The sequence below is a fragment of the Ranitomeya imitator genome, chromosome 1 (assembly GCF_032444005.1).
Source record: "Ranitomeya imitator isolate aRanImi1 chromosome 1, aRanImi1.pri, whole genome shotgun sequence".
NCBI classification, from domain to species: Eukaryota; Metazoa; Chordata; class Amphibia; order Anura; family Dendrobatidae; genus Ranitomeya; species Ranitomeya imitator.
Window position 1 is genome coordinate 889,625,793 of NC_091282.1, and position 22,325 is coordinate 889,648,117.

Below are 22,325 nucleotides of genomic sequence, written 5' to 3' on the forward strand. Positions count from 1 at the left end.
TGAGTGGGGCTGAGGCTTCTGAGTTTCCTTCCTCAGGTGACGAGGTTAAGTCGTTAGGTGCTGCTCTATTTAACTCCATCTAGTTCTTTGTTCCTGGCCTCCAGTCAATGTTCCAGTATTGGTCTTGCTTTCTCCTGGATCGTTCTTGTGGCCTGTCTGCCCTGCATAAGCTAAGTTTTGCTTGTGTTACTTTTGTTTGCTATATTTTCTGTCCAGCTTGCTATATTGTTTTTTCTTGCTTGCTGGAAGCTCTGAGACGCAGAGGGAGCACCTCCGTACCGTTAGTCGGTGCGGAGGGTCTTTTTGCCCCCTCTGCGTGGTTGTTTGTAGGTTTTTGTGCTGACCGCAAAGCTATCTTCCCTATCCTCGGTCTATTCAGTAAGTCGGGCCTCACTTTGCTAAATCAATTTCATCTCTGTGTTTGTATTTTCATCTTAACTCACAGTCATTATATGTATGTGGGGGGCTGCCTTTTCCTTTGGGAAATTTCTCTGAGGTAAGGTAGGCTTATTTTTCTATCTTCAGGGCTAGCTAGTTTCTCAGGCTGTGCCGAGTTGCATAGGGAGCGTTAGGCACAATCCACGGCTACCTCTAGTGTGGTATGATAGGATTAGGGATTGCGGTCAGCAGAGTTCCCACGTCTCAGAGCTCGTCCTATGTTAGTAACTATCAGGTCACTTTGTGTGCTCTTAACCACTAGGTCCATTGTGGTTCTGAATCACCTGTTCATAACAGTACTGGAGGCCCAAAGTACTAATGCTTCTCAATAGAGGGAAAAGAGAAGTTCTGAGACCATTTTTTTTCTCTGTACTGTGTTTTGTCTTTCTTTTCCCCTAGACATTTGGGTGGTTCAGGACACAGGTGTAGTGATGGACATTAAAGATCTGTCTTCTTGTGTGGATCATCTCACTGCAAGAGTACAAAATATTCAAGACTTTGTGGTTCAGAATTCTATGTTAGAACCAAGAATTCCTATTCCTGATTTGTTTTCTGGAGATAGAGCTAAGTTTCTGAGCTTTAAGAATAATTGTAAACTGTTTCTGGCTTTGAAACCCCGCTCCTCTGGTGACCCAGTTCAACAAGTTAAGATCATTATTTCTTTATTACGTGGCGACCCTCAAGACTGGGCATTTTCCCTTGCGCCAGGAGATCCTGCATTATGTAATATTGATGCGTTTTTTCTGGCGCTCGGATTGCTGTATGATGAACCTAATTCAGTGGATCAGGCAGAGAAAAATATGCTGGCTCTGTGTCAGGGTCAGGATGAGGTAGAGATATATTGTCAGAAGTTTAGGAAGTGGTCTGTGCTCACTCAATGGAATGAATGTGCGCTGGCAGCAATTTTCAGAAAAGGTCTCTCTGAAGCCCTTAAGGATGTCATGGTGGGATTTCCTATGCCTGCTGGTCTGAATGAGTCTATGTCTTTGGCCATTCAGATCGGTCGACGCTTGCGTGAGCGTAAAACTGTGCACCATTTGGCGGTATTATCTGAGCATGGACCTGAGCCTATGCAGTGCGATAGGACGTTGACCAGAGCTGAACGGCAAGAACACAGACGTCAGAATGGGCTGTGTTTTTACTGTGGTGATTCCACTCATGCTATCTCCGATTGTCCTAAGCGCACTAAGCGGTTCGCTAGGTCTGCCACCATTGGTACGGTACAGTCGAAATTTCTTTTGTTCGTTACTTTGATCTGCTCTTTGTCATCCTATTCTGTCATGGCATTTGTGGATTCAGGTGCTGCCCTGAATTTGATGGACTTGGAGTATGCTAGGCGCTGTGGGTTTTTCTTGGAGCCCTTGCAGTATCCTATTCCATTGAAAGGAATTGATGCCACGCCTTTGGCCAAGAATAAGCCTCAGTACTGGACCCAGCTGACCATGTGCATGGCTCCTGCGCATCAGGAGGATATTCGCTTTTTGGTGTTGCATAATCTGCATGATGTGGTCGTGTTGGGGTTGCCATGGCTACAAGTCCATAACCCAGTATTGGATTGGAAATCAATGTCTGTGTCCAGCTGGGGTTGTCAGGGGGTACATGGTGATGTTCCATTTCTGTCTATTTCATCATCCACCCCTTCTGAGGTCCCAGAGTTCTTGTCGGATTACCGGGATGTATTTGATGAGCCCAAGTCCAGAGCCCTACCTCCGCATAGGGATTGTGATTGTGCTATCTATTTGATTCCTGGTAGTAAGTTTCCTAAAGGTCGACTGTTTAATTTGTCTGTGCCTGAGCACGCCGCTATGCGGAGTTACGTAAAGGAATCCTTGGAGAAGGGTCATATTCGCCCGTCGTCGTCGCCATTGGGAGCAGGGTTCTTTTTTGTGGCAAAGAAGGATGGTTCGCTGAGACCTTGTATTGATTACCGCCTTCTAAATAAAATCACGGTCAAATTTCAGTACCCCTTGCCGCTGCTGTCTGATTTGTTTGCTCGGATTAAGGGGGCTAGTTGGTTCACCAAGATATATCTTCGTGGTGCGTATAATCTTGTGCGTATTAAACAGGGCGAGGAATGGAAAACAGCATTTAATACGCTCGAGGGCCATTTTGAGTACCTGGTTATGCCATTCGGGCTTTCTAATGCTCCATCAGTGTTTCAGTCCTTTATGCATGACATCTTCCGAGAGTACCTGGATAAATTCCTGATTGTATACTTGGATGATATTTTGGTCTTCTCGGATGATTGGGAGTCTCACGTGAAGCAGGTCAGAATGGTGTTCCAGGTCCTGCGTGCGAATTCTTTGTTTGTGAAGGGGTCAAAGTGTCTCTTTGGTGTTCAGAAGGTTTCATTTTTGGGTTTCATTTTTTCCCCTTCTACTATCGAGATGGACCCTGTTAAAGTTCAGGCCATTTATGATTGGACTCAGCCGACATCTCTGAAGAGTCTGCAAAAGTTCCTGGGCTTTGCTAATTTTTATCGTCGCTTCATCAATAATTTTTCTAGTATTGCTAAACCGTTGACTGATTTAACCAAGAAGGCTGCTGATGTGGTCAATTGGTCTTCTGCTGCTGTGGAAGCTTTTCAAGAGTTGAAGCGTCGTTTTTCTTCTGCCCCTGTGTTGTGCCAACCAGATGTTTCGCTCCCGTTCCAGGTCAAGGTTGATGCTTCTGAGATTGGAGCTTGGACTGTTTTGTCGCAAAGAAGTTCTGATGGCTCGGTGATGAAACCATGCGCCTTCTTTTCCAGGAAGTTTTCGCCTGCTGAGCGTAATTATGATGTTGGCAATCGAAAGTTGCTGGCCATGAAGTGGGCATTCGAGGAGTGGCGTCATTGGCTTGAGGGAGCTAAGCATCGCGTGGTGGTCTTGACTGATCACAAGAACTTGACTTATCTCGAGTCTGCCAAACGGTTGAATCCTAGACAGGCTCGTTGGTCGCTGTTTTTCTCCCGTTTTGACTTTGTGGTTTCGTACCTTCCGGGCTCTAAAAATGTGAAGGCGGATGCCCTGTCTAGGAGTTTTGTGCCCGACTCTCTGGGTTTGTCTGAGCCGGCGGGTATTCTCAAAGAGGGGGTAATTTTGTCTGCCATCTCCCCTGATTTACGGCGGGTGCTGCAAAAATTTCAGGCTAATAGACCTGACCGTTGCCCAGCGGAGAAACTATTTGTCCCTGATAAATGGAAGAGTAGAGTTATCTCTGAGGTTCATTGTTCGGTGTTGGCTGGTCATCCTGGAATCTTTGGTACCAGAGATTTGGTGGCTAGATCCTTTTGGTGGCCGTCTCTGTCACAGGATGTGCGTTCGTTTGTGCAGTCCTGTGGGATTTGTGCTCGGGCTAAGCCCTGCTGTTCTCGTGCCAGTGGGTTGCTTTTGCCCTTGCCAGTCCCGAAGAGGCCATGGACACATATCTCTATGGATTTTATTTCGGATCTCCCCGTCTCTCAAAAAATGTCGGTCATTTGGGTTGTTTGTGATCGTTTCTCTAAGATGGTCCATTTGGTACCCTTGTCTAAATTGACTTCCTCCTCTGATTTGGTGCCATTGTTCTTCCAGCATGTGGTTCGTTTACATGGCATTCCGGAGAACATCGTTTCTGACAGAGGTTCCCAGTTTGTTTCGAGGTTTTGGCGAGCCTTTTGTGCTAGGATGGATATTGATTTGTCTTTTTCCTCGGCTTTCCATCCTCAGACAAATGGCCAGACTGAATGAACCAATCAGACCTTGGAAACATATCTGAGATGTTTTGTTTCTGCCGATCAGGATGATTGGGTGTCCTTTTTGCCTTTGGCTGAGTTTGCCCTTAATAATCGGGCCAGCTCGGCTACTTTGGTTTCGCCGTTTTTCTGCAATTCTGGTTTCCATCCTCGTTTCTCTTCAGGGCAGGTTGAGTCTTCTGACTGTCCTGGTGTGGATACTGTGGTGGATAGGTTGCAGCAGATTTGGACTCATGTGGTGGACAATTTGACATTGTCTCAGGAGAAGGCTCAACGTTTCGCTAACCGCAGGCGCTGTGTGGGTCCCCGACTTCGTGTTGGGGATTTGGTTTGGTTGTCATCTCGTTATATTCCTATGAAAGTTTCCTCTCCTAAGTTTAAGCCTCGTTTCATTGGTCCGTATAGGATTTCTGAGGTTCTTAATCCTGTGTCTTTTTGTTTGACCCTTCTAGCTTCTTTTTCCATCCATAATGTATTTCATAGGTCATTGTTGCGGAGATACGTGGCACCTGTGGTTCCATCCGTTGATCCTCCTGCCCCGGTTTTGGTTGAGGGGGAGTTGGAGTATATAGTGGAGAAGATTTTGGATTCTCGTATTTTGAGACGGAAACTCCAGTACCTGGTTAAGTGGAAGGGTTATGGTCAGGAAGATAATTCCTGGGTCTTTGCCTCTGATGTTCATGCTGCCGATCTGGTTCGTGCCTTTCATTTGGCTCATCCTGGTCGGCCTGGGGGTTCTGGTGAGGGTTCGGTGACCCCTCCTCAAGGGGGGGGTACTGTTGTGAATTCTGTGGTCAAGCTCCCTCCTGTGGTCATGAGTGGTACTTCGGCTGGTTCTGTCTATGAGCTTCCTCTGGTGGATGTGAGTGGGGCTGAGGCTTCTGAGTTTCCTTCCTCAGGTGACGAGGTTAAGTCGTTAGGTGCTGCTCTATTTAACTCCATCTAGTTCTTTGTTCCTGGCCTCCAGTCAATGTTCCAGTATTGGTCTTGCTTTCTCCTGGATCGTTCTTGTGGCCTGTCTGCCCTGCATAAGCTAAGTTTTGCTTGTGTTACTTTTGTTTGCTATATTTTCTGTCCAGCTTGCTATAATGGTTTTTCTTGCTTGCTGGAAGCTCTGAGACGCAGAGGGAGCACCTCCGTACCGTTAGTCGGTGCGGAGGGTCTTTCTGCCCCCTCTGCGTGGTTGTTTGTAGGTTTTTGTGCTGACCGCAAAGCTATCTTCCCTATCGTCGGTCTATTCAGTAAGTCGGGCCTCACTTTGCTAAATCTATTTCATCTCTGTGTTTGTATTTTCATCTTAACTCACAGTCATTATATGTGGGGGGCTGCCTTTTCCTTTGGGAAATTTCTCTGAGGCAAGGTAGGCTTATTTTTCTATCTTCAGGGCTAGCTAGTTTCTCAGGCTGTGCCGAGTTGCATAGGGAGCGTTAGGCGCAATCCACGGCTACCTCTAGTGTGGTATGATAGGATTAGGGATTGCGGTCAGCAGAGTTCCCACGTCTCAGAGCTCGTCCTATGTTAGTAACCATCAGGTCACTTTGTGTGCTCTTAACCACTAGGTCCATTGTGGTTCTGAATCACCTGTTCATAACAGCACAGCTCCTAGACTGCTCTCGAGCCCCAACACTGACGTGTGCGCTGTAGCACACAGCACTTTATTGCACGATGGGGCCCGGTGAGTAGAAGCACAAAAGTGGGGTCCCAGACGCCCTCGGTACTGTTGCTCACCAGGCCCCATATAATAGTAAGGGCAGCAATACCCTGATTCTGTTATCACTGACTACCTTGCCTGCCTCAAGATGTACACTGCCCAGCCATGACCGAGTTTCTTGCTGCAAGAACTCGGACAGAACTTCCGCGGTGTGTCTGTTGTCACCCAAACACTTCATTTCCAACACAGCCTGCTGACGCTTACCACTAGCTGTTCCATAATGGGACACCTCGTGTGCAACACTGGCAGCTGCGGATGGAGTGGTCGTGGGACTGCAGTCTGTGGACGAGCTATCGCTTCTGCTGGAGGACGAGGAGGAGGAGAAGGGGTGGCAAACGCCTACAGCCAACTGTTTCCTAGACCGTGGGCTAGGCAGAACTGTCCCAATCTGGCTGTCACCTGTGGACCCTGCATTCACCACATTAACCCAGTGTGCTGTGATGGACACGTAACGTCCCTGGCCATGCCTACTGGTCCATGCATCTGTTGTGAGGTGCACCTTTCTACTGACAGATTGCCGTAGTGCATGGACAATGCAGTCTTTTACTTGCTGGTGGAGGGCTGGGATGGCTTTTCTCTCAAAGAAGTGTCGTCTGGGTAGGTCGTAGCATGGTACTGCGTAGTCCATCAGGGCTTTGAAAGCTTTGCTTTCAACTAACCAGTAGGGCATCATCTCTAACGAGATTAGTCTAGCAATGTGGGCGTTCAAACCCTGTGTACGCGGATGAGAGGATGAGTACTTCCTTTTCCTAACAAGAGTCTCTTGTAGGGTGAGCTGGACTGGAGAGCTGCATATGGTGGAACTAGCGGGGGTGGTGGTGGACATGACAGACTGAGAGAGGGTTGGTGATGGTATTCTTGCTGTTGGCCTACATACAGTGTTTCCTACCAAGAACCTGGTGATTCCCTGACTGCTTTGGCCTTGCGACGATACCTCCTCATTTGCTGCAGGTGGTGTGGTAAACAGTGTGCTTACAGTGAGGGAAGGAATGTAGCGTTGCTGACTAGATTCATTGTGAGCAGGTGCAACAACGTTACGGGACGTTTGGTAGTTAGTCCAGGCTTGCAAGTGCATGGTGGTTAAATGTCTACGCATGCAAGTTGTATTTAGATTTTTCACATTCTGACCTCTGCTAAAGGTCCTTGAGCATTTCTTACAGATGACTTTGCACTTATCATTTGGATCTTGGTTAAAAAATTGCCAGACTGCACTCTTCCTAATGTCGAATACCTTTTCAGGCATTGCACACTGAGCTACTTTAACCGGATGGCCACGCTGTCCTACAACTGTTTTTGGTTTTGACACATATTTTTGGCCAGATACGGGCCTGCCAGATGAAAGCTGTTGCGATGTTGATGCCTGCTGCGGATCCTCCTCCTCCTCTTCAGAGCTATTGCCGGCGGCACCCTGTTCCCCCAATGGCTGCCAATCGGGGTCAACAACTGGGTCATCTATCACCTCCTCTTTTATGTCCTGTGCACCTTCCTCTGTGTCACCGTATAAGCCGGTGCTATAGTGTTCGGGACGGGGCACTATAGTCTCATCAGGGTCAGATTCTGGCTCAGAACACTGCGAGGGCAATGTTGTGATCTGAGTCAATGGAACAGCATAATAATCTAGCTATGGCTGTGCACTCCATGTCCGATTCATCTTGTAATGGGCATGGCCTGTTAACAATTTCCCTTTCTAACCCAGGCACGGTATGTGTAAAGAGCTCCATGGAGTAACCTGTTGTGTCGCCTGACGCATCCTTCTCTGTTGTTCTGGGTGAAGGACACAAGGAAGCGACTTGTTCCTGACTGGGAGCATCCACTGACGATGCGCTGCTTTTAAATTTTGCACTTTCTGAAGAGGAGGCGAAAGAGCTAGAGGCAGAGTCAACAAGGAAAGCCAAAACTTGTTCCTGCTGCTCCAGCTTTAAAAGCAGTTTTCCTACTCCCAGAAAAGGGAGCGTTCGAGGCCTTGCGTAGCCAGACGATGAGCCAGACCTCTTCCACCAGACTTCCTCATTCTTGGAAAAATGTAACAAAACTAACAAACGTTATATGGTACTGTAAAACCAGTTAGAAGGTGTACGTAAACTTGTTGTCAGCTTAAATCTCCCTTTATAGGTGTGTGAGACTGCTGGGAAAATCTGGCCCACTGTATTACACTACACAGTTTCTGTGTCAGAAAGTGGCTGACAGATATGCCACAAACAGGACCCACGCAGATGCACTTAGTGGCAATATAAATCTCCCTTTTTTATGTGTGGGAGAATGCAGGAAATAATCAGGCCCACTATATTACACTACACAGTTTGAGTGGCAGAAATTGGATGACAGATATGCCACAAACAGGACTGACACAGATGCACTCTGTGGTAATATAAATCTCCCTTTTTTATGTGTGGGAGAATGCAGGAAATAATCAGGCCCACTGTATTACACTACACAGTTTGAGTGGCAGAAAGTGGATGACAGATGCCACAAACAGGACTGACGCAGATGCACTCAGTGGCAATATAAATCACCCTTTTTTATGTGTGGGAAAATGCAGGAAAAAATCAGGCCCACTGTAGTACACTACACAGTTTGAGTGGCAGAAAGTGGATGACAGATATGGCACAAACAGGACTGACGCAGATGTACTCTGTGGCAATATAAATCTCCCTTTTTTATGTGTGGGAGACAGCAGGAAAAAATCAGGCCTACTGTATTACACTACACAGTTTGAGTGGCAGAAAGTGGATGACAGATATGCCACAAACAGGACTGACGCAGATGCACTCAGTGGCAATATAAATCTCCCTTTTTTATGTGTGGGAGAATGCAGGAAAAAATCAGGCCCACTGTATTACACTACACAGTTTGAGTGGCAGACAGTGGATGACAGATATGCCACAAACAGGACTGACGCAGATGCACTCAGTGGCAATATAAATCTCTCTTTTTTTATGTGTGAGAGAATGCAGGAAAAAATCAGGCCGACTGTATTACACTATACGGTTTGAGTGGCAGAAAGTGGATGACAGATATGCCACAAACAGGACTGACGCAGATGCACTCAGTGGCAATATAAATCTCCCTTTTTTATGTGTGGGAGAATGCAGGAAAAAAATCAGGCCCACTGTATTACACTACACAGTTTGAGTGGCAGAAAGTGGTTGGCAGATATATAAAAAAAATACAAGGGCTGTAGTAGAATTTCAATCTCCCTACAATGATCAAAGGACAAGTATGGCAGCAATAAAAAGGATTGCTGCACACAAAAGTGTGGACAAAGAAACAAGGGAACTGTGCAGAAAAGAAGGAGCAACACAATTTTTGCTTTGAAAAAAGCAGTTGGTTTGCACAGCGGCGTACAAACAGCAATGCAGCTATCAGGGAGCCTTATAAGCTACAGAGCTGATGCACAGAAATCTAGCCTCCACTGTCCCTGCAAAGAAAAGGGGGTGTTGGACAGTGGAAATCGCTACAGCACAAGCGGTTTGGGGGTTAAGCTTTCCTCCCTAACAATATCCCTGCTTCAGACGAAGCTACAGCAACCACTCCCTATGCTCAGATCAGCAGAAGTAAGATGGCGGTCGGCGTGCACGCCCCTTTATAGCCCCTGTGATGCCACAGAAAGCAAGCCAATCAATGTAATGCCCTTCTCTAAGATGGTGGGGACTGAGACCTATGTCATCACGCTGCCCACACTCTGCGTCCACCTTCATTGGCTGAGAAAAGGCGCTGAACATGTCATATGAAACGCGACTTTAGCGCGAAGTTCGTGTACCGCATGGCCGATCCCACACTGGGATCGGGTTGGGTTTCATGAAACCCGACTTTGCCGAAAGTCGGCGACTTATGAAATTGTCCGATCCGTTTTGCTCAACCCTATTGTTAACATTGTACTCTAGTGTGAGCTATTTGTCCTTTCATTCTTAAAATGTAACAATCTCTTTAAGATTGTGGGTGAAGAAAGTGTTGAAGAAAGTGGGCATATTCCAAGCAAAGCTTAATTTCTCAATTTCCTAGAATATTTGTTAGATTACAGCTTGCAAGCTTGGAGCTAGATTCTTTATTGGCGGGACTTACAGAAAAAACAATGCCCATTAGTAGAATGATGTGTTGCCCTTGTTCATCTGTTGAAATGAAAACAAAAATGTAACACTAGAATTGGTGCAAAACAATATGCAGGACTCGACAGCATCTTCGGCTCTTCTTTTGATTTGCTGGCCTCATCATTGCAAAGGGATGCACTTGTGACTTTCTGTGTGCATACTTGAAGGTAAGAGGTGGTTCTTGGGGCTCATGCACAAAAATCACAGATCGGTGATGAGGCCTGCAAATAGATTGGCACCAATTCTACTTTACACCAATAATGGCAGTAACAATAGTAATATGATGCAAAACTATACCACTTGATTAACATTGTCAATTTTAAGAAATGATAAATACATTTTTAGAACTTTTACGTTATTTATCCCGTCAAGGTCTGTTTTCTTTTTCTTTTTTCTTTCCTTCATTTTGATTTTTATCATCAAGATAGCCATTTGAGTTTTTTGTTTTTGTCTTGACAGACGTGTGTGAGAGTTTGTTTTTTTGGACAAGTTGTAGTTTTTATTGTTATCATTTTAGCATTTGGATGACTTTTTATATGAATTTGTTCAATTTATTGAGAGGAAATCTAGTTGACAAAAAAACAGCAATTCTGACATTTTTCATCTCTTTTCATGGTGTTGACTGGTATGTTAAAAATAAGATGATATTGTAATAAATGCTTTTGTTATTGTTCTTGATATTGGGGCTAATATTAAAAGATATAGTTTGACATAAAAAAAAAATTGTATTTTACATTTTTTTTAAAGCTCCATTGGGGCACTCGATCCCTGTTAGCACAATATCGGCCTTTTAGCTTCTAATCGCCACCCAATGAGTGAAGCACCCAGACCTCTGTCTAACTATCTAGATACTTTTGTTACTTTTGCTGTCCAAAATTTTCTGTAGCATGTCTGCGTCATTCATGGAAATGATAAATACGACCTGAGGAGTAGCCGGAACACAAAACACCATGCAAAAACAGCTTAGTTACTGTAACGCAATATTTGTCCATGGAACTGATTTAATTTTTAAAGGCAACTTGACAGCTAATATATGCTGATTGAGCCATGTGCAGCGAATATTAGACACTAGCTGCATGATTTCAGCAAAGTAGGTTTGACTCTGAAACGCTGAGAAAAACATACTTTAAAAGACCCTGAGGACAGAGCTACATGGGAACCTAGTCGGACAGATGGGTCCCCAATGTTTTCTTGCCACCCACTTCCCTTGATTGACAGGTCTCGCCCTGCATGCGAGTATAAGGGAGAGACCTGTGTGTCACTAACAGAGAATTGGATGAAGCCACTGGGGACCCGTATGTCCGACTAGTTTCTTGAGAGGTTTCAAAGTATGTTTTTCTTTGAAATGCTGCAATGTTTCCAAGTCAAACATACCTGGCTGAGATTATCCAGCCACTGCCTGATACATGCTGCTTGTGGATCCGGCGGAATATATCAGCTCTCATGTTCCCTTTAGAGAAGTTTAACAGGCAATGCAGTTTGACAGTTTGAGCGGTTTTATCTGGGTTATGAGGATTTGTATAAACATATTTCATTATGAAAGCAAAATTATTTGCAAATCCATGTTGAATAGATTAACAATCCAAGACACAATCTGTCTCATAGTGTTAAATTTAGGATTCAGATATTTCATTATTTACTCCTAAAAGACACGGTATTTTTAGTAGCTATAGACAGAAAACATGACATACTACTTGAATTTTAGTATAATAATATTTATTGTATTTGCAAAATACACAGAATTATTTACAGCCGTCACAGTAATGGGCTGAGCTACTTTCCTATCCTTGCAATCACTATAGAAGACATTGCAATTGTACAGGTTATTTTAAAGAAATTCTTTAAAGCATTGATTTTACTACAAGATGACAAAATTGCACAGTAAATTTATTATTATTTGGTTAAATGTACCATTTCTAAATAGTACAATAGAGTTTGTACAGCTACAGAACATGGGGAAATATAGATTTTACTTGATGCCAGAAAGTTTGTCACATTTTCTTCATCATTTTCAAAGAAGATAGCAATAGTTAAAGGGGGTTTCTGGTACTGACCTATTCTATTTTGGATACCTGTCAAATGCTATCATTCTGTATGGATGAGAAAACTTGTTTGCTCATTTGAAAATAAGAGATTTATTTTAAATATGAAAACTTATAAAAACAGCATTAAGGGACTTGGGATACAAACTGAGTATTGAATATACCAAGTACAATTGTGTGAAAAAGTGTGTGTCCCTTCGTTATTTGCTATTCTTTTGCATGTTTGTCACATTTAAATATTTCCGATCAGCAAATTTAAATATTAGACAAAGATAACACAAGTAAACCCAAAATGCAATTTTTAAATGAAGGTCTTTATTCATAAAAGAAAAAAAAAAAGAAATCCAAACCTACAAGGCCCTGTTTGAAAAAGTGATTGCCCCCTAAACTTAATAATTGGTCGGGCCACGCTTAGCAGCAACAACTGCAATCAAGTGTTAGTAATAACTGGCAATTAGTCTTTTACAACGCTCTGGGGAATTTTGGCCCACTAATCTTTGCAGAATTGCTGTATTTCAGCCACATTGGAAGGTTTCCAAATATGAACTGCCTTTTTAAGGTGATGTCACAGCATCTCAATCAGATTAAGGTCAAGAATTTGACTATGTTTTGATTTTGTTTTTCTTAAGCTATTCAAAGGTGGACTTGCTGGTGTGCTGTGGATCATTGTCCTGCTGCATAACCCAAGTGCACTTCAGCTTGAGGTCACAAACAGATGGCTGGACACTATCCTTCTGGATTTTTTGGTAGCAGAATTGATGCTTCCATCTAACAAAGCAAGTGTCACGATTTGACTGACGAGTGACCTTGGACCAGGGGGCACTTTTTCTGCCCTTAACACTTTTAATACATTGGAGAAGAGTTTCTCAGTGTAGTAGAAGTGACCAGACGATGCGGTCTTCTGCCTCTGCTCCATTGCTGCAACCCCGTGACAGCAAGCCTTCCAGGCCATGAAGCAGCAAAACAGCCCCACACCATCACACTCCGACCACCAAATTTTATTGTTGGTATGATGTTCCTTTTCTGAAATGCTGTGTTACGTCTATGGCAGATGTTATGGAACATACTTTCCAAAAAGTTTAACTTTTGTGTCATCAGTCCACAGAGCATTCTCCCAAAAGTCTTGGAGATCATTAAGATGTTTTCTGGCAAAACTGAGACAAGCATGAATGTTCTTATTGGTCAGCGGTGGTTTTTGTCTTGGAACTCTGCCATGCACGCCATTTTTTCCCAGTCTCTTTCTTATGGTGAAGTCATGAATACTGACCTTAACTGACCTTGATGCAAGTACGGCCTACAGTTATTTGAATGCTATTGTGAGGTCTTTTGTGACCTCTTGCATGAGTCCTCGCTGCATTCTTGGGGTGATTAGGATTGGCCAGCCACCCCTGGAAAGGTTCAGCATCGTTCCATCTTTTCGCCATTTGTGGATAATGACTCCTGCAATGGTTTGCTGGAGACCCAAAGCTATATAAATGGCTTTATAACCTTTTCCAGACTGATGTCAATTACTTTGTTTCTCATTATTTCCAGAATTCTTTTGGATCGCGGCATGATGTCTAGCTTTTGAGGATCTTATTGTCTACTTCGCTTTGTCAGGCAGGTCCAATTTAAGTGATTTCTTGATTAAGAGTGAGTGTGGCAGTAATCAGGCCTGGGAATAGCTAGGGAATTTGAACTTGGCTTCCCAAACATGTGATAAACCACAGTACATTTATGCTTTTTTGGGGGAACACTATTTCACTCAGGGCCGCTGTAGGTTGGGATTTCTTTTTCCCTTAATAATAAAGACCTTCATTTAAAAACTGCATTTTGTGTTTGCTTGTGTTATCTTTGTCTAATATTTACATTTTTTTCATGATCTGAAATATTTAATTGTGACAAACATGCAAAAGAATAGAAAATCAGGAATGATTACTGCTGCTTGCAGTAATCCATACACACACTCGAGAAACAACCCCATTCAGATTAATTAAATGATTTTCAGCTGAAGAAATTTCTACGCAGGCAGGTGCCCTTTCTTCAGGTTCACTTACACAGGTGTATACTCTCTCAAGCAAGAGAATTTGGCGGATTATACTAATGGCTCTTGGCTCAAACTATTTTAGAGTTTGATCCAAGTGTCATTTGAGTGTGCTCCTATTTTCTCGCATGAGAGAATCATGTCACAGGTGAGGAGAAGAATTTAATTTCTCCATCTTCTCCATTGTCTCTGTGTGCATACATTGGATTGCACTCGTATGAAATCCGAGTGCAGTCCGAAGTATTACACGCACCCATAGACTTATATCTGTTCATGTGAACCAAATAACGGAGCCTCATGTAGCATGCTGTGATTGCTTTCTCATGCCGAATCGGCATGAGAAAATAATCACAGATCTGCACTGCCCCAAAGTATAACATTGGTCTGAGTGTTAGCCAATAAAACATCGGATAGCACTTGGCCATGTTTTTTGGCTGTGTGAGTGAACCGTTAAAGGGGATATCTGGGAAATTGTTTGTTTTTTCGTATTGGGTTAAGAACTTACCAGCTGGGAGTTGCTAACTATCAGCTTCTTCTCTGCGAGCTCAGAGTGGTCACAGACTGCTCCTTCTGGCAATTCTCCTGCTTCTCGTGATGTTCTGCTCTCCTTTGTTGAATAAGTGTCACTGCCGATGTTATGCTGATTGACAGCTGGCTCCACGCTGCCTAACTACCAGGAGATGGCTATGAATCAGCAGAATGCCGGCCGTGACATCTTGTTGATAGTGCAAACTGAAAGAGAATGAGCTGCTCTGTTGAAGAGTGGTCAAAGGAAGTAAGAGAGTAACCTTCTGAGCCGGCAGAGATCATCTGTTGTTAGCCCCATCCAAAAAAAGTGACTAAAACCTCAGATAACCCTTTTATTATAAGCCTATGAAAGCCTTGATCTGAATCTTACAGACTTACATTGAGAAAGCAACTACTAGTCCACACAGAAGATGCTGCTCACAATTGCAGTCACATGAGGCCAGAGAGGTTCAGAGTGGTGCTGGGAATGGCAGAAGACAGCGATGATTTTATTACACAACCTGTATATACATTACCGAAGGCTTACAAAAGGGGCAAAATAAAAAAATGCCGTTAAGAGGATTAAGATATTTTATACTGCAAAAGCCAATACGGTGTTAATTGTGCCAAGGAAACCTTTGCTGATGTGTACTTGGAATTAGAGCTGCCACTGTACAAAACATGCATATCAGCTTCTGCATACCAAACCCGCAATTGTGGCTCAACGAAAGTTATCGTTAGGCAAGTGCTAGTTTTGCATCTTGAATTTTCAGGTGTTGGTGTATTGAACATTTTATAAATACTACATAAATGACTGCATTCCAAATTTAATGCACAAAAATGTTCATAAACTTTTATATATATCATTCCCTAATCCATTGTCCAAACAATCAACGTGGCATGTCTGTAAAATAACATCCTGAATTATTGAACAAATATAATGACGAATTGTAAATGAGTATTATGCTTATGCTATTTCAGATTCTACATCCTGATCAGACAAGTTCAATATTAAATCAGTTGTAGGCTTCCATGTAGCTGCCATTGAGAATGCTAATGAGATAAGATAACTATATTAAAAATGGTTTGCATGATTGTATTTGATGAAATTGCAAATTATGTTTGGTAATGCTTGAATAAAATATTGTTGTCTGTGTATACATTAATTACATTTTATGTTTGATTCCGAGATACTGGACATATGGTATCACACAAAATGATGTGTGCAAATTTGCATATAATCTGCATAAATTGGTTAGAGATTTTGAACGAAAGACATACTTGTATGTGTAGAGATTTGCGTACAGTACATAGAGAACATTATCTTTTAAAACAATAATAATCATCAGTAAATAGTAATACTCGTATAACTTTTTAAAGTGGACCTTTCATGTCGCCAGGCCAAAAGGGCAAGCCTTTTCATCCTATTTTATTCCTGCTGCTCACCTGACTATTCAGTTTATTATTCTTTTTTCACTATCACAAAAAATTCCAGATATAGGATTTCTTCAGTGCACCCAATATTCTCCATTTCACCATCTTTACCAATGAGGTGTTTCTTAATAGGGTTCACTGTGTGAAAGTTTGTGGAAGTTGTCACCCCTTTATTCTGGGCATATGGTGATTCTTTTCTATCAAGCTCATTCAATGTAGAAGTGATGGCATTTACCATTTGTATCTAATTATTTCATATACTGTAAAACCCATTTATTGTTGTCCACTCCTAAGCCTTAACCCTTTAGTGACAGCCAATTTTTTACTAAATGACCAAGCCAATTTTTAACAATTCTGACCACTGTTACTTTATGAGGTCAAAGCTCTGGAACACTTCAATGGATCCCACTGATTCGGAGACTGTTTTTTCATGACATATTGTACTTCATGTTAGTGAAAAAATTTCTTCAATATGACTTGTGTTTATATCTGAAAAAATAGATGTTTGGTAAAAAATTAAATTTTGCAATTTTCAAACTTTAAATTTTTTTCCCCCTTAAATCAGGGAGTCATATTGCACAAAATAGTTAATAAATAACATTTCCCACATGTCTACTTTACATCAGAACAATTTTGGAAACATAATTTTTTTGTTAGGACGTTATAAGGGTTAAAAGTTGACCAGTGATTTTTCATTTTCCCAACAAAATTTACAAAACCATTTTTTTAGAGACCATCTCACATTTGAAGTGAGTTTGGGGGGTCAATATAACAGAAAATGCACAAAAGTGACACCGTTCTAAAAACTGAACCCCTCATGGTGCGCAAAACCACATTCAAGAAGTTTATTAACCCTTCAGGTGCTTCACGAGAACTAAACCAATGTGGAAGGAAGATATGAACATTTTACTTTTTTCACAAAAAAATTTAATTTGGAAGCAAACCTTTTTTATTTTAACAAGGGTATCAGGAGAAAATGGACAACAACATTTGTTGTGCAATTTCTCCTGAGTACGCCAATACCCCGTATGTGGGGGAAAGCCCTGTTTGTGCGCAAGGCAGGGCTCAGAAGTGAGGGAGCACCGATTGACATTTTGAACTCAAAATTGGCTAAAATCAATGGCTTTCGTTTGGAGACTCCCTGATGTACCTAAATAGTGGAAACCCCCAATTCTAACTCCAACCCTACACAGCCCTAACCCCAGCTGTAACCCCAACACACCCCTAACCCTAATCCTAAACATAGCCCTAACAACCCTAACCTTAACATGACCCTAACCCCAACACAACCCTAACCCCAACCCTAACTCTATCTCAACCCTAGCCCAACACTGACACTAGCTCTAACCCTAGTCTTAAGCCTAATCCTGGCCCAACCCTAGCCCAACATTAACCCTAGCTCTAACCCTAGCCCCAATCCTAACCTTAGCCCCAAACCTAACTCTAGCTCTAACCACAACACTAACCCTAACCCTAATGGTGAAAAAATACATTTTTTTTATTTTTACCAAACTAAGGGTGTGATAAAGGGGAGTTGATTTATTTATTTTATTTAGTTCACTGTGATTGGGTCTATCACAGTGATCAAAATGAACCAATATCTTGCATGCACAAAATAGGAATGAACGGCACCGCTGCACAGCTTTGGGGACTGAGGCTTAATGTAACTCCAGGGCCACGAGTGCCAATCAGCAGAAAGTAAAACATATGTCCTAATCACTATGTATAAAAAGAGAGCATGGCACTCACCATCCCACAAACAATGTCCTTTTATTATGGATACATGTAAAACTGAGGCAGGTAGGCTTTCAAATGGAAACCGCACTGGACGACGGCCATTTCGCGCTCACTTGCACTTCAACGGGTCCTAGGTGAGGAGGAAATGACGGGGCTCCTATGTAAGTGCAAAGTCATATCACTTCTTGCGCCATTCAAATCAATGAAGGACCTCCCACATTTATACAAAATTCAGTGAACAGCAGCAAAGTAAAAACAATTCAATAAATTAAAATCACATATACAGTGCAGTTAAAATGAAGAAAGAATTACAAGAAAACAGACATATCTATCGTTAAATCCTGTGGCATCTTGTGCTCGAGTACGTGCCGAGCTTCTTTTCTCAATAGAATTCTGTGGAGATCTCCCCCGTTTGCAGTCAATTTAACCTTTTCAATCCCTGCGAATCGCAGGACTTCAGAGTTACCAGCATGGGAGTTCCTAAGATGATTAATTAACCTGGGAACCCCCTTACCAGATAGGATTGAATTAAAATGTTCTCTGAAACGAACAAACAGGAGGCGAATAGTTTTTCCCAATATAGTGAAAACCGCAGGGACAGAAAATTACATAAACAAGATAACAAGTGCGGCATGTAGTGAAATCCTGCACTACATGTGTGATGCCGCCTATATTCAGATGTTTATTTGAAATTGTCAAATGAAAAGAACAGAACAAACAATTCCCATATTTATGGTTACCAACTGGTATGCTCCTCTTTAACCAATTATTAGACTATCTTTTAATTCTATTCTGGACTAACATATCCTTGAAATTTTTAGTTCTCCTATTTGTGACTAGTGGTCCTCTTGCTACTATATCTGCAATTTCCACATCTTTTTCCAACAAACAAAAATCAACAAACTGAACACAAGGCAAAGAGAGGTAAACCAAACAAAAGCTGAATGTACGTTTGGCACAGCCAGTTAAGTAGTCTGGCAATCACCTGGGACAATGAACATCTGCAGACAGCCAGCACCTCCTAGTCTAAGATTGGACGGCCGAACTGTCAATCAAAACACCGTCAGCTTAGCAAGACCCTGCACGACACTGGATGACAGAGCTGTCAATCAAAGTACTGACAGCTTCAGCACGCCCCTGTACCAAATTAGATGGTTAAGCCATGAGTGCCTGCATCCCTGACACACTGAGGGAATCATGACAGTATCCCCTCTTCTGGGAACAACGTACTGTGGGAAAGCCAACGCCATCAGTTTTTTAAAATTTGGAAATGCTGTCATTAAGGTCTATGGCTCGTGATTTGGGGGATGGAGTCGTGAACACTTCCATGTGATGGTGTGGAGATTCTTGATGATGGTGGTGGTGCTGTCACATCCTCTCTTTGCAGGGAGGCAGGTGACCCTGTTGATCTTGAGCTGGAGGAAAAGGCCAAGATCGCAGCAGAAAAGGGCGCAGGAGGAGGAAAAGATCTGTCATTCTTTTTAAAATGTGTACTCCACTGCACCTCGTGCTTGAAATTCAGATGCCTTGTCATGCAGGTTGTGCTTAGATTCAGAAGATTTATGCCCCGCTACAGGCTCTGACGGCACAGCGTGCGATCTACTGTGTCTTGTTGCCAGTGCATTGCCTGAAGAAATGCCACACCAGGGAGCTCCATTTTGCTGGCTTTGGTTTGTTCATTTCCTCGGCGCAGTGGGCAGTAGTAGCCAACGTACTGGCTAGGGGCCGATCGGTCCATGTGGAGTCTAGGATCTTACCATCCCCTGCATCATCTTCCATCCACTCATCACCCCTGTCCTCCTTGCCATTCTGCACACTGAAGAAAGACGCAGCAATTGGCACCTGTGTTACGTCATCCTCTGAGATGTGTTGAGGTGGTCCGCTGACCATGTGAACTAGCCCTCCCATGTGCTCATCCTCCAACATAGCAAGTGGTTAAATATCAGTGCTCACAGTCTATTCCACTTCTGGGGCAGGGCCATGTGGATAGGTCACAGAACCCCAGCCAGTGGAGTCATCAAAAAGCAGAAGAGACTGCTGCATTACATGGAGCTCAGACTGCTTGGTTGATTTGCGAGGAGGTGAGGTGGAAGAAAGATGCCCATGGTCATCAGGTGCCAACTCTACACTTTCTGCAGTGGATTGGGTGAAAGACCATTCAAAGGAACTGGAGGCACTCTTGGCTATCCAATCTAACACCCCATCAACATGTTCTGGCCTCACCATTCATCCAGCGGTACTCGGGCTAACGAAGTGATGCAGAACGTTCTGTCACCTGCATACACCTGAGGAAGGTGTTTCAATTGGACATGAAAAAGGCACAGATTAACTATGTCCTCTCCTTGCAGCAGCTACACCATCACCACCAGCAGCACCATGACCATGTGTGCACCAGGCTGTATGGGCAGTGTGCACCAGGCTGTACGGGCAGTGTGCACCAGGCTGTAAGGGCAGTGTGCACCAGGCCATAAGAACAGTGTGCACCAGGCTTTATGGGCAGTGTGCACCAGGCTGTAAGGGAACTCTGCACCAGGTGAACAAGTGCTTGACTGACATTTAATTAAAGTGTGTGAGCACAAGTTTACATACTGCTATCATTATTGCAAGTAGAAAAAGAAACAATAACTGTGCAACAATGTGTCTAATGCTTCAAACCTGTCTTGCTAACCAAAACCAATTAACATTTAATGGTTAGAAAAATATAATAAGGACTACAGTTTGTTATATTTGTGAGGTGGCCAGGGTGGTAGTCATGTCGAGGGGCTGCTGTTCCGGCACACCCTGGCACCTCGCAAAGAAAACATAGTGTCCTGTCTGATGTGTGTTGTGGGAGTATTGCACAAAACTCACGTGTGCAGATCCTGCTGATCCCATAGTCCAGTCTCCGGATAATCGGGAATAGACACTGTATTCTGCTGTAACAGTGCAACTTTACTTGATAACAAACAATCCGTGGCAGTTTCAGTACAGCACAAGTTCATATTTTCAGCCTGAGTTTTCATTCTCAATGCTGGTTCCTCTAGCCTCTGAGATGCTCGTCCTGGCTCTGGGGTCCTCATATTCCTGCGCCCACTTTCCTGTACTGGTTCCCACTCAGATAGCAGACAGATAGCAGAGAGCAACTCAGCACATTGGAATCAAGAATCTTTTGTACCTCTTATCCCAGGTTACCTCTGATCATAATGGGAGGCAGAGTATCTTTGACCATTTGTATGTTTTTGAGCAGAGATTTATTTAACATATGGTATCTTAAAGGATGGAGTAGGTTTCAGACAGAAAGCCACAGGATTAATTACCACAATTATTTCATATGGACCAATGAATTTGGACTCTAGCTTGGTAAAAGGAACCAGATGTTTGATGTTTTAGTGGATAACCAAAGCTTGCGCCCAAATTCAAGCTTGACTCGTTAGAATGCTTATTATTGGCAAATAAATGCTGACTACTCTGTGCTTTCCTTAAGCTCTTATCCACAAATGTTTCAGTCTCTAGAGCATCCATCTTGGAGGCCAAAATAAAACCAGAATGTGTATGATAAACAAAATTAAAAAAAATGTTTTAATAAATTCTTGATATTGAATATTAACTGCAAATTCGAAGAAATATATTCCACCCAGTCAGACTGATAATTTGAGACTTAACAGCAAAAATATTGCTCAAGCATCTGATTAATAACTAACTGTGGGCTTTCTGTCAACGGCCATGAAATAGCTGACATCAACCCCACAACCATTTAACCCACTTGCCACCGCACCAGGGCAAGTGGGAAGAGCCGTTTGAAAGTGCCAGAATTTGCACATCTAATAGGTGCACATTTTCTGGGGTGGCCCCCGGGCTTCTATTTTTAGCTTGGAGAGGCCAATAACCATGGCCTCTTACCAGTCTGAGAATACCAGCCCCTAGCTGTTTGCTCTAGCTTGGCTGGTTGTCAAAAATGTGGGGGGACCATATGCCAATTTTTTAAATTATTAATTTAAATCATTTAAAAAATTGTCATGAGACCTCTCTATTCTTGATAACCAGTCATGATAATTCTGACAGCTGAAGGATGGAATCTGTAGCTGTTAGTTTTGACTGCACTGGCTAGCAAAAATAGAAGAGACCCGAGGTCATTTTTTATTTATTTATTGTTAGCACAGGCGCCAGCTGTTGAATACTCCCATAAGTGGTGCATTTTCTCGCAGTTATCAGCGATAGCAGGTGTGACCTGAGCTAACTTTCTAACCATCAGTCACAGCTGCTGGTTCATGCTGTCATCTGACAGAGTGGGTACTGCAGCTCTCTGACCAGCAGTAATGATCTTACCACTGATCAGAGCCACCAGTGTTTCTCACATTGTCATTCAGATGGCAGCGTGGGAAACACCCGATGTTCGGGGTGCCAAACCCGAACAGTAATATGGACTTCCTGGAGAAGTCCCAGTTGGGGGTCCGTGCCTGAACACTAGGTGTTCAGTACAGACCCCAGACTTTACTGTTTGGGTTCGCCCATCTCTACTCACAAATATTGACCATAACATTTCCTCTATCACCAGCACCTCCAACAGGATGAATACTGTAGTGTAGGAGACAGGCACATATCACTGGAGCAAGTCAGAGTACAAATGTAACAGCAAGAGACTCAAGGATCC

General features: G+C 43.1%; 1 protein-coding gene across 1 annotated transcript in view; it reads left to right on the forward strand.

Annotated features, from left to right (window-relative positions):
• The window catches only part of LOC138658195 (neuronal acetylcholine receptor subunit alpha-7-like), a 343,558-nt gene that overhangs the window by 171,070 nt on the left and 150,163 nt on the right, over positions 1-22,325 (forward strand). The gene's annotated exons all lie outside the window — the stretch shown is intronic.